Below are 18,118 nucleotides of genomic sequence, written 5' to 3' on the forward strand. Positions count from 1 at the left end.
TCGGGGTTGCATAATATTATATTGTAGTATGATAGTAAAATTTGTTTACTTTGATTGTTATTCAATAATTATTTTGTAAATATGACATGTTTTTGCATCTAAGGTTGGTAGGTATTTGTATTCTTTCCTATTCTTTTGCTAATTGGTAAATGTTGGCCACAATGATTGTTATTTCTGGGAAAAACACAAGAAGTTTTTCTTGGATATATATTTAGGGCAGAAGTTATGTGTCATAAAAGACATAAATGTTCAACTCTAAGGAAAATGACCGTGTTGGCCAGTTAAAGCTGCCATAACAAAGTACCATAGCCTATGTGGCTTATAAACAACAGAGATTTATTTCTCATGGCTTTGGAGGTTGGAAGTCCAAGATCAGGGGTGCCAGCACAGTCAAGTTCTGGTGAGGGCTCTTTTCCAGGTTGCTGACTGCTGACTTCTCATTGTATCCCTCAGAAAGGGTGCAAGGTAGCTCTCTGATTTCTTCTTATAAGGACACTAGTCCCATTCATGAGGGCTCTGCACTCATGACCTAATTATCTCCCACAGCTCCTATCTCCCAATATCATCACATGGACATTAGATTTCAATATATGGATTCAGGGTGACTCAAATATTCAGTCCATAATAGTGCTGAACAATATTTCAAAGGGACCGTAAACTGTCTGTACTCCTTCCAGCAATATATTAAAGATTATGAGACTCTAATATCTCCAACTTTGATATTGTCAGAATATTAGTTTTTTTCCAATCGTGTTTAAAATGGCATTCAATTTTGGTCTAGATTTGCACTTCCATGGTGACTATTAAGGCCAAACATTTTTTCAAATATATATTGTCCATATATGCTCTTTTTAAATTAAATTCATGTTTGTGTCTCTTGCCCATTTTTCTATTGGGCTGCTTTGTGATATTAATTTCCCAGAATTCTTTATATGTTCTTGCTATAAATTATATGTCAGTGTTATATGGTACAAATATCTTCTTCTAGTGTCTAATGTCTTTTCCCCTGTTTTATTGTGACTCTTGATGATTGAAGTTTCTTAATTTTAATAGTTAAATTTATAATTATTTTCTTTTAACTCAATATTTTTTGTATCTGACATAGCAGATTGTTCCCTTCAATAAATTGAAGACATTTAGTTCTGTTTTAGAGAATTCAGTGATAATCTACTTGATGTCTATTTTCACATGATTCTAGAGAATGATTTCACTTCATCTTCTACTTCATGGAGAACCATTTCTGCATCTTCATCTATTTAAGTTTTCTTTTTAGACACTGATCAAACCCATCACCCCTGTCATCCAGCAGAGTTACAGACATATATGGTTCTAGTTTTGGTCATCATTATTCTGTTAATAGGTCACTTGGTTGAGTCCTTTATGGTCATGCGTATTTTAGGTTTAATAATTTCTGGTAGCTGGCAGAGAATGTCTTCCCTTATTGTTCCCATTCTTTGAGGCTTTTTGTGACTATTCTTGACAACTTACTCTCCTTCCCCCACCACACAAAAAATAGAATCATTTATCAGCTCCCATAACTTTCTATTGACATTTTGATTGTAATTCTTGGAATCTATCATTTAATTTTGGACAAATGACATGTTATGATATAGTATTCCTATATTTCATCATGCAATTAATCTCCTTTTATACATTTTCTTTATACCTCATTAAAAAACTATTTTTTCTATGGAGATTTTTGAGTTATCTTGTTATATAATTATTTTTGGTTATTCTTTTATATTAATGTGAAGTGGCTTCTCTTTGCATTATCTTTTAAAAACATATTGAAACCTAAAAATGAAATAAGTGTTTTATAAAATACGAGGAGAGAAAAAACATTTTGGGGACAGTATAGAGAATATATATATCTGCCTCTCAAATATTAAGAATTTAATAGGGAAACATAGCAGCAGAATCATATTTTAATAGAGAAACATAGCACTCACACTGCTTTCAATTCAAAATAGTGACTTTATTAAATTATTTCTTGATTCTAATGAGGCATTTATTACTTAAAAATACCTTGAAGCTAATTTAGGCTCTCTATTATTTAAAAAAATATAGTTTTAGTCAATGCTTTTCTCCTGAGTTCTTGCACACACATATACACACATACACAAATTTCAAAAATCTCTACGTGGATTCCTTCTAAGTATCTGAAATACACCAGATGCAAATCTGATCTCATCATTTCATCATCTCCTTACAATACACACACACACACACACACACACACACACAAATCTCCTCTCTGACAACATTCCTTTTAAATTTTTGGCTAATGGAACAATTTTCCTTTTTCACCGAAACATCAAACTCTCAAATGTAATATTTATTTTTAACTTGTTCCCTTTTTCAGCCCAATGTATCACTTATTTCTGTTGTTTCTGCCCTAAGGTATCTTTTCCTCTTTATGTTCACTATCTTCGTTTTAGTTCAAGCTTCTATTATCTCGTCTAAACTCCTACAATACTTTCCACTGGTTTCTTAAATCCAATTCTTGTTTATTTCTAATTCTACTTTCTCATTGTTTCCATTGTCTCTAACAGCATGGGTTTTATATGCATATTCCATGAATATCAATTTGTAAAGTCATTTGCAAAACGGAGATACTTAGGTGTTGATTTACATTTTGGAAACAGTTCAATAGCATTGACTAGTGAATAGGAGTTAATTTTATTTGAGGTAAAAAGGAAAACATAACTAATGACAGTGTGATTCTGATTTCTCTGTGTTATTTACAAATGTCACTGGTACAAATCCAGCCTGTTCTCTGTGCCATGATTAACTGAACTATGTAATGATTGTAAAAACTAGTTTTTGCTAATAGTATGGAACCAATGACCACAGGCCTGCCTGCTGTTTTGGTGACAAGGTATCTGGGAGAGCTGTATTGACCATTACAATGGTTTTATTGCAAACACATTGAAATTTCAAACTTACAAATTTCAAACTTATTTAATATCCAAAAGCCTAGATTCAAATTCCAGTTCAACCACTTGCTAACTGACCAATGATCAGCAAATGGTGAAGTATCTAAGAGCCTTCTCTTCCCAAATATCCAAATAAAGATAACAATGAACTGGTTACAGTGTTACAGGAAGACTAATTTAAGGTAACTTAGGAGAATCAGTTGGTACAGAGCTTTTTTTCCAATTACTTAAATATATGCATCTTAGAGGACTAGTGTCTAAGATTTGAAATACAACTTGAGAATCTAATAAGAAAATTTTGTTTTCATAATCTTTTTTAACATTATATTTATTTATTTTGGGGGGAGAGAGAGAGAGAGTGAGCACGTTAAGTGGGAAGAAGGGCAGAGGGAGGAGCAGACTCCTCACTGAGCGGGAACCCAGCACAGGGCTCCATCCCAGGCCTTCAAAATAATGACCTGAGCCAAGATCAGGTGGTTTACCCACTGAGCCACTCAGGTGCCCCATCCTAGTCTTTTTAATGAATCCTTATCGTATGTCAGTCTCTTTGACATAAGAAGCATGTATTTACCAATACTCATTTACTGAGGACATTATGTCCAAGAGTTGTTAAGTCACTTCCTAAGAATTGTATGATGCACAAAAGCTTCATCCAAACTTCAGACTTCATATCTTTCTTTGCATCACCAATGCCAACATGCTCTAGTCAGTGCAGGGCTTCCTCCTACAGCAGCCATTGCAAACAACCTATTTCACAGTTGTTGACTAATCTAATTGCCAGTAAGTTCTGTTAATTTAGAATTGAATCTGCTTCACAGTAATTTCTAAACCGTAATCCCTAGTTTGATTCTCCAGAGCCATACTATTTGCTCACACTGAATGATATTTCAAGAACTATCATTTCCTCATATCTTCTATTTTCCAGCTATTACCCACTTTTGGAAAAATCCCTATTTGAATTAACATCTGTGGAGGATTACAAGGCAACATATTCTAGATCCTGCTATCAGATGTGCTGCCAAAGACTGCGGAAAGGTCAGTCAGTGCTCTCCCTGGACAGGTCATCATTCTGAACATTCATATCATGTGTGATCATCTATTTCAGTGTGAACATACCATTATAAAAGAATAGGTTGGAAGCTCACTATCATAAAAATAGCCACAAAGTAAGTTTAAACTAGAAGGTAATTTTGAAAATACTATGCCTTTTAGCAGATGGAATCATCACGCCCAAAAATGTGTTAAAAGAAAGTTGGATAAAAGCAGATATTTCTGTTATCAGTTTCCCTGCAAAGAAGCTAAGGATGACTTTAAATGGGTTCTTCTACTTTTAGTTCCTAACATATGAGCTTTTGCCTTATATCTTGCATCATGACAGCTTAAAGTCTGTTACAGAGCATGCTGGTGATGAAACACAGATTATACCGATTACAAAAATTTACCTCCTGGATTAGGACTTCAATATGGGAGAGTTCATTTTAAGTGGTGCTTGCAAAACTTCATAAATTGTGCATTCATGTGATGCTTTATCGAAAATAAGATGAACCTGAGAATAATAATGGCATATACTCCGTACGTTAATTCAACAAACCTAGTCAGTATTAGTATCATTATTTTTATCATATAAGCCATTTGGTGTATGTATTGCAATAACTTTTTTTTCAGATACTGGTTATATAATTTAAACAGGTCTGTGATCTTTGTGATTTTTAGCTATTAAGAAACTTTATATATTTGTAAATGTGTGTGTATGCTCATATAATCCATACAACAGTAAGAATCAGTAGATCCTTATCTATATTGCTCTGGTCTTCATAATTAGGAAATTAATTGTTCTTAATAGAACACCTTAAACATAGATAATAAGGCTGAAAATTTTATTAAAGTGTGAAATTCTACTGAGAACAGAACTTAGCATCACTATGACATATATGCTTCATGTTATGAAATAGCCTACCAAAGCCTTTCAAATAAACGTTCTTACTAGGAATAGATGGAGCTTGTAGAAGACTAAAATGCTATCTCCCCTAAAAGGGAGTAAACACCGTTGCTAAGACTTTGCTCCAGATATACAAAACCTGACTGGAAGAAGCAGTTTCCTAATAAGGAAATTGTCCTCAGGGGTTAGCAAGTTAAACAGAAGAGATAAATGTAATCAAGATTCCTTTTTCATGTCCCCCAATTAAAGGTGTCCAGTAGCCCATCAAAAGTCAATACTCTTCTTTACCAGTTTAATATCTAGAAATTTTATTTTAGAATTCTTTCAGTTGCTAATATACTGACTTTCTCTTGGTCACTTTGAATCAACTTCACCATTTTGCTGGTTCCTTCATTAATGAGTCAAAAAAATGTTAGGCATGGAGTACCTGGGAGGCTCAGTAGGTTAAGCGGCTGACTCTTGATTCTGGCTCAGGTCACAATGTCCAGTTCTTGAGATCAAGTCCCACAGTAGGCTCCATGCTCAACACAGATTCTCTCTCTCTCCACCTCTGCCCCTTCCCCCCCTCTCTAAAATAAATAAATAAATCTTAAAAAGAACGTTAGGCACCTTCTCATTTAAAAATGGTCCTTTTTGGTGAACTCTGAGCACTCTAAGTCATAGTAAAAATAACAAGAGTGCTTAAGAGTTTCATTTCTCTTAAAGCAAAAGATGTTTGCCACTTATCAAAAATTTTATCATAGTTGTCATATTTCAGGAGAAATATCAGTGCCAAGAGGGTTTCTCCAAAACCTTGAACCAATACACATGCTTAAGTAATCAACCTTTTATTTTCCACATTTTTTTTCTGTCCCTCAACACAAGTAAAATACAACATCCAAGCTCTATAAAGTCATCAAAGCTCCATTTTTAATCTCTTCTAAAATTAAACTTCAAAATATATGTCCCAAACTTCCATTTTTCTAATTTTATATAAATATGGTTATCATTATACTGTATATAACCCACAGGCATTTTACATGGGATGAGTTATATCTGTAGGATTCTGGAATTTCTTCCACTGGTGGAGATTGTGATCACTATTAATCCAGTGTGTTTGTATTTGCCAACCTATTTCCCTGTGTCTCATTGCTTTCCTTTCCCTTAAACCTGTAATACTCAAGCCTTACTTTAGAAATAAATGTGAGATATGTCAATACTAAACAGAGAAAAAAAGTCAACTATCAAGTTTGAATACATCTCTCAGCAATTGATAAAACTAGAGAAAAAAAGCCATTTGTCTTAGATGATCTGAATGATGCTATCAACCATTTTAAATTAATAGACACTTTAGACCACTTTACCCCACAACTACAGAATACACATTTTTTTTTCCAAATCCACATGGTATATTCACCATGATAGCCCATATCCTGGGTCATAAAACAAAGCAAGTCTCAGAATATTCAAAATAGCTTAAATCATACAAAATAAGACCTCAGACATGCAGGACATTGAATTAGAACCATACCAGCTTCTATCCATTAGAAACCAGTTAGGTAGGTAGGTAGATAGATAGATAGATACCAATAATAATAATTTATCAGGGAAAATCTCAACCATTTAGAAATAACAATAACAAGGTTCTAAATAAGCCATAAATTAAAAAAAGTCTTGAAAATAATTAGAAAATAGTTTGAACTAAATGCTAACGAAAATACAACACGAAATTTGTGGGGAGTCGCTAAAACTTTTGGTGCTTTACAATAACCCAAGGGCAAAAGTGAGGCACAAACTATTGACACACTTTCAGTGAGGCTCCCTTCTCTCTCAGATCTTGGTGCCTCAAGTTGTGACTTGCTTGGAAGCTTGCTCATGCCCTCACACTGATTTTTTTTAAATATAATATCCAGTTTTTCTAGCACTCAGAACTCATTTGTTTGCTAATAGACACTCCATTATATCCAGAAGCAGAAGTCTGGTACATTCATCTTTAGTATCTAAAATAAGTAGAAGCAAGGAAAGCATTAACATTTGTAGGAAAAAGCCTAGTTGAACTAAATAGGATCTTATTTACTTATTTCAAATTTTAGCACAAATCAGAAATACTGCAAGCATCAAAAAATTCTAGATCTCTTGATCTTAACAAGTCTGCCTTTAGATTGGTACTTTATTTTCCTGGAAGATAAGCAATCTTATATAAAGCTGCCCCAGGATAGTGTAATCATTGAATTTTACCTCAGCTTTTCAGATGTAAGTTTTGGTTTCTATAGCATACATTATTTACAAAGACAAACTTGAACCATAAAAGATTACTGAATTTAAATTTAATACAGTATTTTGTAATTATATCAGAGTTAGTAGAGTTTCTTACAAGTTATTAAGTTTACTATAGAAATGTTTCTATTTGATTTAATAACAAAAGAATGGTTTCCCAATGTTGTTGCTGTAATTAACTATAAAAACCAATTAGGAAGATTAATTGAAAAGTAAGTGAAATTCAACTTCCAGATGAACCAATATGGGCAAGAAACTTATAAAAATATCCAATAAAATACCAGTTCCTTAATGATAAGTCTCTCTTCAAATAAAATGAATGCTTGCTAAAATATTAGCCTGAATTACTATAATAATTTCTTTATTTTAAATAGCTTTAATTATAATTTTAAACATTTTCTTGGCTCAAATATGTACCAATTGTGTGTATAATTAAAATATTGTGAAAATGCTTTGAGTTTTGTTGTTAATTTAGTTAAAATTCTAGTAAACAAAAGCTTCAGGGACTACATAGAAAAAGTTATTACAGGGAACTCAATATTTGTTCTAACTCACCAGGTATTACTCCACAAATAGTACATTTAGTTCCTTTTTTTTAAAGATTTTATTTATTTATTTGAATGATCCAGTGAGAGAAAGAGAGAGAGAGAGAGAGAGAGAGAGCTCAAGTGCACAAGCAAGGGTGAGGGGGTAGAGTGAGAAGGAAAAGCAAACTCGTCACTGAGCAAGGGGCTCTACTGTGGTGAGCCGCCCAGGTGCCCCATACATTTAGTTCTTAAAATGTGATTTTATTGTATCACTTCATCAACCCTTGATTAATTCTTTGGGGAAACTTTAAACTCACATTCATTGCTTAACAGAGTAGGGACAAATTTTCTTAACTTTTATTCTAGATTATTTTTTCAGTTTCTTCCAGATAATGCCACCATTTGAAAACTCATTCTCAACCAAAAGAGATCACAATTTCCTTTAAACTTCTTGTCTGTAGCCACGTAATTCAGTTTACATTTTTCTTACTGTCTTAATTTTCTTATGGAAATCCTAGAACAGCTCATACTTTATAGGTACTTGGAAAATTGTAACACTCTATATAAATGCCAAGAATCCTTATTTTAAAAAATCTGGAGAGAAAATTATTGGCAATAAAAAGTTAGAACCAAGATTTTTCTTTCCCTTTCAAGGAAACTATGAAACTAATGGTTGCTGAGTATATTCTAGGGAAAAGATAAGGTAATCTTATTGTAAAAGAAATACAACTTTGCATTTACTCCACAAGTTTGGTAGATGTGATTCTGCCTTTATTCTTTACTCTACCTCAGAAGATCATATTTAATTTATTTTGGGGGGTTACCATTATCATGTGTTATCAATTTAATCGGCATAGAGTCTCTTGAAGGGAAGCTTCCACTCAACAATGACTAAAATCGTATTTCGTATCCTCACTTTTATTTTGTCACTTGTAATTTTTAATGCTAGAACAATATCATTGCCTGTTGAACTACACAGATAACACAGATAATGCAATTTACTGCTTTAAAGTGACAGCAGAAACTTAGGAGGAAATCATGGTTTTGAGCTCCTTATAACTTCCTCCTGATGACAGTTCACTGTACACTTGTATTATGTATCCTTCAGTAAATAAACATTAGAAACACCAAGGGTCAAGATTATGAATTTGGAAAATTTTAGTGATGTTTTCTGTGAAAGATCTTTTCATATAGGGTGCTTTTTAAGCATCCGCAGACATCATTGTGAATAGAAATATATAATTTGCCAAATGCTTTCAGAGTAAAGAAGAGGTTGTTCTAGGAATCTAACTGACAACTTGAGATACAAGATGAACTACAATAGAATAAATGATATTGTCTAGAAATGAAGAAAATATAGTGACAAAAATGTGGAAGACTATTTTAAGTTTCCTTGGTGTTATTGTTAAGAAGTTAAACAAAGAGAGGAACTAGAAAGAGATGTGACAAAATTGATCTTTATTTGTTAAGCTTAAAGTTAATGTTAATGTAAAATTTTAAATTCTCTCAACAGAATTTTATGAACTCTGGTGTATAGAGTAAGAAGACTCATGCTTTAGGAGCTAACTTAATACAGTATTCTTCTAAATAGTAAACATACTTTTTGGTAATATGAACATATCTAGTGTTCTCTCAAATGTAGTCTTTGGCTATGTTTATACCTCATGAGTTTGAGGATTGCAAATGTGAAACAATTTGTATCACCACAGAGGCGAAGCTCCTAGTTAATTCTCCTCAGTTCATTCATTCATTCACCAATATTTGTTCAACATCTGCTTTATGCCCAAGTATTTTTTTAAGTGCTACAGATACAGCAGTGAACTCCTTGCCCTCGGGGAGATTACGTTAGACACTGATGACTGGCAACTGAATGAGATAATTTCAGATATTAACAAATGTTGTGCAGTGAATAAAACCAGATAACAGAATACAGAGGGGCTGCAGGAGGGGTAGCACCAGTCTAGGGAATTGCTCAAGGGAAGGTATCTCTCAGGCAGTGACATTGGAACTGAGAACAGAATGAAGAGAAGTGAACCAGTGAAAATCTACAGGAAGATCATTCTTGATAGGGCTGAGCAAGTGAGCTGGAAATGAGCTGAACATGTTTGAGGCATTAAAATATGCTCGAGTGTTAAATAGGTTTAGTCACTACAATTTGAAAAATGACCTCAATCTACCATCAGAAAAATAATTGTGGTGATAACCCATGTTTATATTCCCTGTGAACACTAAAGTAGGCTTTGCTGTAGATACAATCTTTCTTCAATATATCCTTTTAAGTATAACAAAATAATTCGGAAACAGCTGTTACACTTCATTTTAATAATCCTTTTTCAATATAACAGGTAACAAAGTGACAATACATCTTTTGAGAATCCATAATGTGTGCCTCTGTTCCAATGACTGTCTCCAAAAGTAATTATACATAACAGCTTTCGCCCAAGTCAGTGAGTTATTAATTTAAGTACCCATGGGAGGGTAGTAGTAGCATTTGATAGGAGCTGTGAAGAATGCCAAATACAAATACATTTTAGTTATTAAGGGGGACAAAAATGAAGGATGTCTTATGCCACCATGGTGCTGAAGTCACTTTTCTCCAGTTTCCTTATTTTTTAAGGCAGAGCATGTGAAGGATAAGTTGGGTGGCAGTTGGAAGTTTGCTTCCGCCTGGGGGAGTCTTTTCACTGATATCATTTATAATAGCCAGCGTGTGGTGATAATAAAATGCAAACCATCTTTTGCTGGTTTTAGTATTGCTTTTATATTCTCAAATGATAATACACTCCTTTATTGCCTGCATAAGGGGACTTTTGCCGATAGGGTCCCACTGTTTGTACGCCGTTATGTACCTTTTGAGTTGTAACACCATTAGTTAATATGTCGGTGGTTGGCTTCAAATAAGTACTAGCTGCTAAGAATATGTTCATATTTATTGCAATTTACTTCAATTCAATTGCTTTGGACTACTGTGTGTGTATGTGTCCGTGTGTCTATGTGTATAAAACTAGGGCCTGTAATGGCTACTAGAAAGAAGTAGAAGTGATAAAAAAATTATTAAACTGCTATTCCGAAGCAGTTCTTTTTTTATTTTTAATGTAACTTCTCCTCGAATTTAATTGTCCATAGAGAAGATCTGATAACTGAGTTATGATCTCCTAGTTGGAAGGAGTCATGTGCCATTTCTTCCCCCTTTCCCTCTCTCTACTTAAAATCCTAAATGGGAATCTGGGGCATCAGGGTGGCTCAGCTAGGTAAGCCTCCCACTCTTTTCCCCTCGGGTCATGATATTGGGGTAGTAAGATCGATCCCCCGTGGGGCTCTGCACTGAGCACGAAGCCTGCTTAGGATTCCCTCTCTTGCCCTCCCCCTGCCCCTTCTTTCTTCCACTTGCATGTTCTCTCTTTCTCTCTAAAAAAACCAGAACCCTCTTCTCCCCAAAAGAAAACCCTAGGTGGGAACCATGATGGAGCTTAGAAAAAGAAAAAAAAAGAGAGAGAGAGAGAGAGAGCCAGTCTTACATTTCATATGAAGTGCTGCGTAGTTCATCAAGATAGTGTCTACATGGAGATTTGGAACCAGTCTTAATGAGGGAAAATACATGTTCAAGATGATGGGTAGTATGATACAAGAATTTTGTCTCTGCAGTCAGATGGGTACAGTTTTATATTACGGCCCAAGATCTGATTCAAATATAACTTGTCCTCAGAAAATTTGCATAAGCTTTCTGAGCTTATATCCTCAACCGGAAAAAAAAAATCCAGATTATATGAAAATGACAGACTAAACATCAAATAGCCAATATTCAAAGACGTAATTTTCATTACTATGGTTTTTCCACATTTCATAGAATTTCTCCCATGCAAATATTCTTCCCAAACCAGATTTGGATAACTCTCACCACACTCACTAGATATAAAAAATTTGATGTTTTGAAATCTGGGTTATCTCCATGAAATCAGGATTAATATCTACTTCTCACAGCACCTTGTGCTAAAAAATGGGATCACTGATACAAAACACAATTAATCAACAACATTTTTTAAGCAGCTCAAACTTCAAGTATATAACCTTTTGACTGTACAATTTGATCCAAGGTTAGATAAATAAATAAATAACGTTTTTAGACTTAGAACATTCTTTTCTGATAAATATCACTTCTGCAGAATGTGTAGAGAGGAAAATTTGAATTCTATTTACTGATTCATATCTAATATGCTGCTTTTCTGAATTACTTATACAGTATCAATTGAAATATTTCCATTAATGCCCATGTATGTGTCCTGCAGTTTATTTCTAATGGTGAATGAAGTATAAAATTGCAGTTATCTTCAATTACTTTCACAAAAGAGAAATGCCACTGGATGTGCTTTGGAAAGACTGAAGAGTTGAGGGTCCATAGCACAATCTGTCTGCATCCAGATATGGTCAGTTCAATTTCTAAGATATCACTGCTCCACTCAGTATATCAATATTTCTTACAGAATGAAAGAAAAAGTAAGAAAAATTCAGTCATTTCAGTTTAGTAAGGTATAGTAATTTCTTGGTTTATTACTCTGCTTTTCTCTGATTCTCTAGGGTCAAGATCATGCAATAAAGTTTAGTGGTCAGAGTCTACCTCCTGTGGAAGGAACATTAGGAATTCAAGCAAAATAGTATAAAGCACAGATTGCTACATGAGAGTGGACCTTTCCATCCATACATAAAGACTTTTCCATACATAAAGAAACATTAATTATATTTCAGAAATAGTGCAATATTATGAATTTTGGCCTGATAATTTAGATGATTGCTTGATCTCCTGAGAACCTCTAGGGTGCTTTTTATTGATGAGACATAAGTGAAAGTGGTCATTAATTTGTGCAACACTGAAAATGGTCCATGGATGGGAGGAAGTGAGGACCATGTATCACCCGGGATAATAATGAAAGTTAATATATGGCGTGGAGACGCTGACCTACCAAGGATATCAAGTATTATTTCATAATAGATTCCAACTCTCCCTGCATCTCTCTACAGCCTATAGTTAATGCCAAATGATAAATCAGGGATATTACAATAAGATTTCGGATGCTAGATTGCATTAAAATCTAAAAACATTCATGCTGTATAGCTGAACATTGGGAGGTTACTTGTACATAAAGTATGCATCATAGGAAAGCCACATTTCTAAGCACTTACATTTTGAATATTTGAATTTTTGTGGCAAGAAAGAGAAGAGCAAGAGGAATACTAGATACAACTTTTAAGTAGCTTCAAGTGACTTGCTAATAAATGTGAAATATTGAGACTGGTATATCATATAAAAATTAATACCAGTCACTTTGTAACTGAAACCTACTGTGAGAAACACCTTAGATTTTTAGACAACCCTGACTTTGAGGACAAAGTCCAAGAGAAATCTAAGGTTGATAAAATTCAGCTTTAGCGCAGATTGAATGGACTTACAGAGATGTAGTTGTAAGAAAAGAGGAGAAGGGATCTTTATAGGTTTGATATGAAGCTAGAGAACCAGTGATCCAATAATATGAAGGAGGAACATATTATTTAGATGTATAATCTAACAAAAAGAGATTCATCTTCCCTTTAGCATTACTGAGGATATGTTAATAACCTGCATGAAAAAATATCTAATTGACAAGGTTTATGCATATCAACATGTATCCCATATAGGTACATCCATTTGCCATATTTCATTACATATTTTTATTATTAAAAAATTACTGGGCTCCTGGGTGGCTCAGTGCTTGACATCTGCCTTTGGCTCAGATTGTGATCCTGGGGTCCTGGGATCAAGTCCTGCATCAGGCTCCCCATGGGGAGCCTGCTTCTCTCTCTGCCTGTGCTTCTCCCTCTCTCTTTATCTCTGTGTTTCTCATGAATAAATAAATAAAATCTTTAGAGAAGAAAAAAAGGTACTATTAGGTGCAACTGGGTGGCTCAGTCTGTTAGGCATCTGCCTTGGGCTCAGGTCATGATCCTGGGGTCCTGGGAAGGAGCCCCACATCAGGAGCACACTTCTCCCTCTCTCTCTCCCTCTGCCTCTACCCCCACTGGTGCTCTCTCTCATGTTCTCTCTTGAATAAGTATATAAATAATTAAATATGTATATTTAAAATAGTAAGATAAGCAATTGCATTTACTTTCTCTCTGTGTGTGTGCCTGCAGTTAAGTACACAGATTTCAAGTCCTACTTGTTATTTTGGATTATTTTTTTGGAAAAATCCCTGAATCTCAGAGATAGCAGTTGGAAATAGAGATAAATTGACTTAGTGATGAGTTTCTTAATTGAATTGGTTGAAGATAAAATATTATAATTGCAGTAAATTATATGTTATATGGATTCAGAGAAGAGACACTATTGGCATTCTCCTTTTAATACGTCAACTTAATTGCTAAGCATTATATGTGAATTAATGATAATTTTTCCACTTTCATTTTATAATATTTCATTTTAAAAATGGAGTATTTACAAATACATAATTCAAGCCACTTATAGTATACATTTTTAGCATTTATGTATAAAAATGTTGATTACAAATATATGTGTGTACATATACATATATATTGAATTAGTTTGTGCAATTAAATTTAGATAAGCATGAGAAAATCTTAAACCATATGTGTTTACTTATTTGACTTCTGTGTTCATGTGTTTCCTCATCGTAAGCATATATGTGTACACATTTACATTTGCTGCTCAAACAGTGACATAGATTAAATTGATATAAATTGTTACTGCCTTCAGTTCATGGAAATATAACAAGAATTCTGTGCTGACAGTTTTCTCCATTGCCAAATTGGGCATCATGTCAAATGTTTGTCTTCCCATTTCAAATTGAGAACCAGTTTTCTATCATTTCCTAAGACAGAATATATGCTAAAATCCATCTCAGCCTAGTTGCATCAATGGACATTTTCTCTTTGCATGACACTTAATCTTATTATGTGGAGAGATGTCCCTGAGGAGATGAAAGATGGGAGATGATGCCCCAAGAAGATTTGATTCAGAAATATAGAGTGAATATATAAGGAGGTAGGCAGTGGTTTAGAGCTGGAAAGTAGAGAATGCCTTCAATTATCCTCGAAAATAAGAAGAAAATGTATCTATGGGAAATGAGGAATGAACTGAATTAAATATAAGTAGGTAAATTTCACTTTAAAATTTCATTGGGAGCATATATTGAAAGCAGTCACAAACAAATTGATACCATAATGCTAATTTGACGGAGGTAAGTAGAAATTAGATCTGGCCTCACAGACAAAGCTAGAATGTGTGAATTATTCACTTATAGCCTCATCCTAGTTTTCTAACTCCTAGACATGAATTTGAACAATTCATTTTGGTCGTGGTGGTAGTAGTACTCATATTTGAGAGAACAGAATCTGTAAGTGTATATGTAAATAAGGATGGTAACATTTAATGATGAAATACCTACAGGTTTTTCCCTATAGAGGCAGGTCAAGTGCAAAAACAAAATTGTATTTTATTTAAACTGGTGTGTGTATTTAGTTTAAGCTGGTGAATTAAACTCATTCTAGCTAAAATTTATCTAACATTCTGAACCCTGAATCCTAAATTGTCTAGACTGGAAATTCACTACCTATAATGATTAATTAATTGCCCATTTTTCCTTTTTACTTATCTGTACTTCTTAAACTCATGCAAAGAGTAGAATAAGTATCATGCATTTCCTGGGTATTTGAATTTTTAAAAAAGGCATAGGTTTGTACTGAATCAGATACCAATCCATTATAAAGTAGGACTCAAAAACATAATACATTTTAAGACAAATCTTGCAATATCAAAAAATTATTATCGTATGCTCCCAAGCTCCCTAAAGTATGAGAAGAGGATGTTTTATTATGTGTTTGGAGTTTGTCTGTTTAGGGAGGAAGTTTTTATGGCATTACTATGTTCTCTTACTGTTCCCTATTCTCATCACATTCAATATTCAACACATATTTGTGGTGTGTGCTGGTGTTTACAATATCCTTCTATTCTTTCTTTACTGGGCTTGCGGGAAAATACATTTTGCAGCTTCTTTGAAATCAATCAGGATCATGGTCAGTTCTGGTCAATCAAATATGAAATAAAATGAAAAATGCCATTTCTATTCTGAGACTATGAAAATGTGCTTTACAATTACAGGATCACCTGTTCTTTACTTCAGGGATGGAGGAGACTGTAGACTTCAGTTGGTACAGCTAAAGGTCACTGAGTTTATCACATAAACTTGTACTTTACAACCTTTGTGCACCTATTGCATGAGCAAAAGATACCCTTTGTTGTATTAAACCACTAAGACTGGTGTTTCACTTAAAGCATTATATCCTAACAAAAAAAGAATTGCTATGTTTCAGGCATGGTTCCATGTCCTTGGCCAATTAAGAACCAAAATGAGACAAAGATCCTCCCCTCCTGGAGTTTGATGTAGAAAGGATCACATTTGTAGTAATATATTGGAAATAAATAAAGGAATTGATGAAGGGGAGAAAAGAAGAGGATAATTAACATAGTGGTTATGGTAGGTGGAGCAAAGGTGGAGTAGTTATGGTAGGTGGAGCAAAGCACCCCAAAGGTGGCATGTCATAATAACTGAGAACTGTACATTACCTTACATGTCAAAAGAGATATTACATATCTGATTGATTTAAGGATCTTGAAATGAGGAGCTTATTTTAGATTATCTAAGTGGGTTAAATAAAATCATAAAAGAGTTAATAAGAATTTCAAGGGAGTCAGTCAACTAAGGTTATTATGATGGTGGCAAAGTTTAGAGCGATACAGGGAAAGGGCCAAAGGATGCAGCGGCCTCGAGAAGCCAGAAAGGTCAGGGAAATAGTTTCATCCCTAAAAGATCCAATGCAGCCTTACCAACCTATTTTAGACTTCTGACCTCCATAACTGATAATATACATCTGTGTTATTTTAAACTAATAGTTTTTGGTAGTTTATAGCAACAATAGGAAAGAAATACAGCTACCTAAAAAAGAAGTGGTACAAACCCAGGTAATCTCCCCTTGCTGCCAAACTGAGGCCTTGTGTTCAAGGCAGACCATGGCTATTGACTGACCTTGTAATATGTGTAATATGTGATAATGGGTTTGGATGTTTTGGGAGAAATACTACTAGTTCTTTCCATTGTTCAGCCCCGTTACCCTTTTTCATACTCAGAAACATTCGTTTGTTTGTTTTTGTTTATTTGTTAATAGCAAGACCATAAAGTTCAGCCTACTTTGTTTTTTCAGTATTTGTGATTACTCATTTTATGCCTTGAGATTCTTCTCTTCTCTAACACCAATCTGAATTTGTATGAGATGGCATTTTCCCAACTCTCCAGTCCCATGGCAGTTTCCAGAAATGATTAAAAGAAACACCTATTTAGAGGGGTTTACTTTTGGAAATACAGCAAGAGAGCACTAGAAAAGTTATAAAGTGTTCACATTTCTTAGAGTCTTGAGTGCTGGTCTATTTTTAAGGGTTCTCATTAACATGATAGTTGAAAGACAATATTAGACTTTGTCTTTGGCTTTTGAGCTCTTTATTTAAAATTGACCCTCTTCTTATTTTTTTAAAGATTTTATTTATTTATTCATGAAAGACACAGAAAGAGAGAGTCCAAGACACATGCAGAGGGAGAAGCAGGCTCCATGCAGGGAGCCCGATGTGGGACTTGATCCTGTAACTCTAGGATCACGCCTTGAGCCAAAGGCAGATGCCCAACCACTGAGCCACCCAGGCATCCCTTGACCCTCTTCTTAAATGAAATTGTGTCTAAAGATATTACCAAATGGAGAATTAATACTTCCTAGGTTTATGGCAATTAGCACTACAAATCTGAGTGAAACTCAGCTCACCAGTCTTTTATTTAGGGACAGAGTGCTTCACTTTCAGTACTTTCTCATAGAGTGTCATTCTGTTTTAGTCATCAAGCTTATATGAAATACACAATCTTTCCATTTTAATTCAATTAAACACGTTTATTAAGTGCAAGGCACTCATCTAGCTGTTTCATGTGGAGTCCCCCACCCATGCCTCCAAAAAGAAAAAAAAGAAATGGTCCGATATGTATGTGGATCCCAATAATGATCCTCAATAGGCCTAACATTTAGGTACTTTCCACTTTCCTTATCCCTGCATATATTTTGGATAAGAGTATTTGAAGGTTGGGGTACATAGGTATCAAGAATGACAGTGATTATAGTTTGCCACAAAAATATTCACAGTTTATTTGAAGAGGATGTGGGGTGTTTGGGTTTTCTTTTAAAATTGACTTATTTTACAAGGTATGAATGTTTAGACCCCAAAGACTGAGTATCTGAATAACAAAAACGTGGAATCTTGTAACTTGTACCATCTTGAGAAACATTCAGCTTATAAATATGTAAACAAGATTCAACAACCACAGCATTCTTCCAGCCTCACCAGATGTGCTTTCAAAGGGCTGTTTGGGGCCCTT

Source organism: Canis aureus, chromosome 31, assembly GCF_053574225.1.
Source record: "Canis aureus isolate CA01 chromosome 31, VMU_Caureus_v.1.0, whole genome shotgun sequence".
In the NCBI taxonomy this organism is placed as follows: Eukaryota; Metazoa; Chordata; class Mammalia; order Carnivora; family Canidae; genus Canis; species Canis aureus.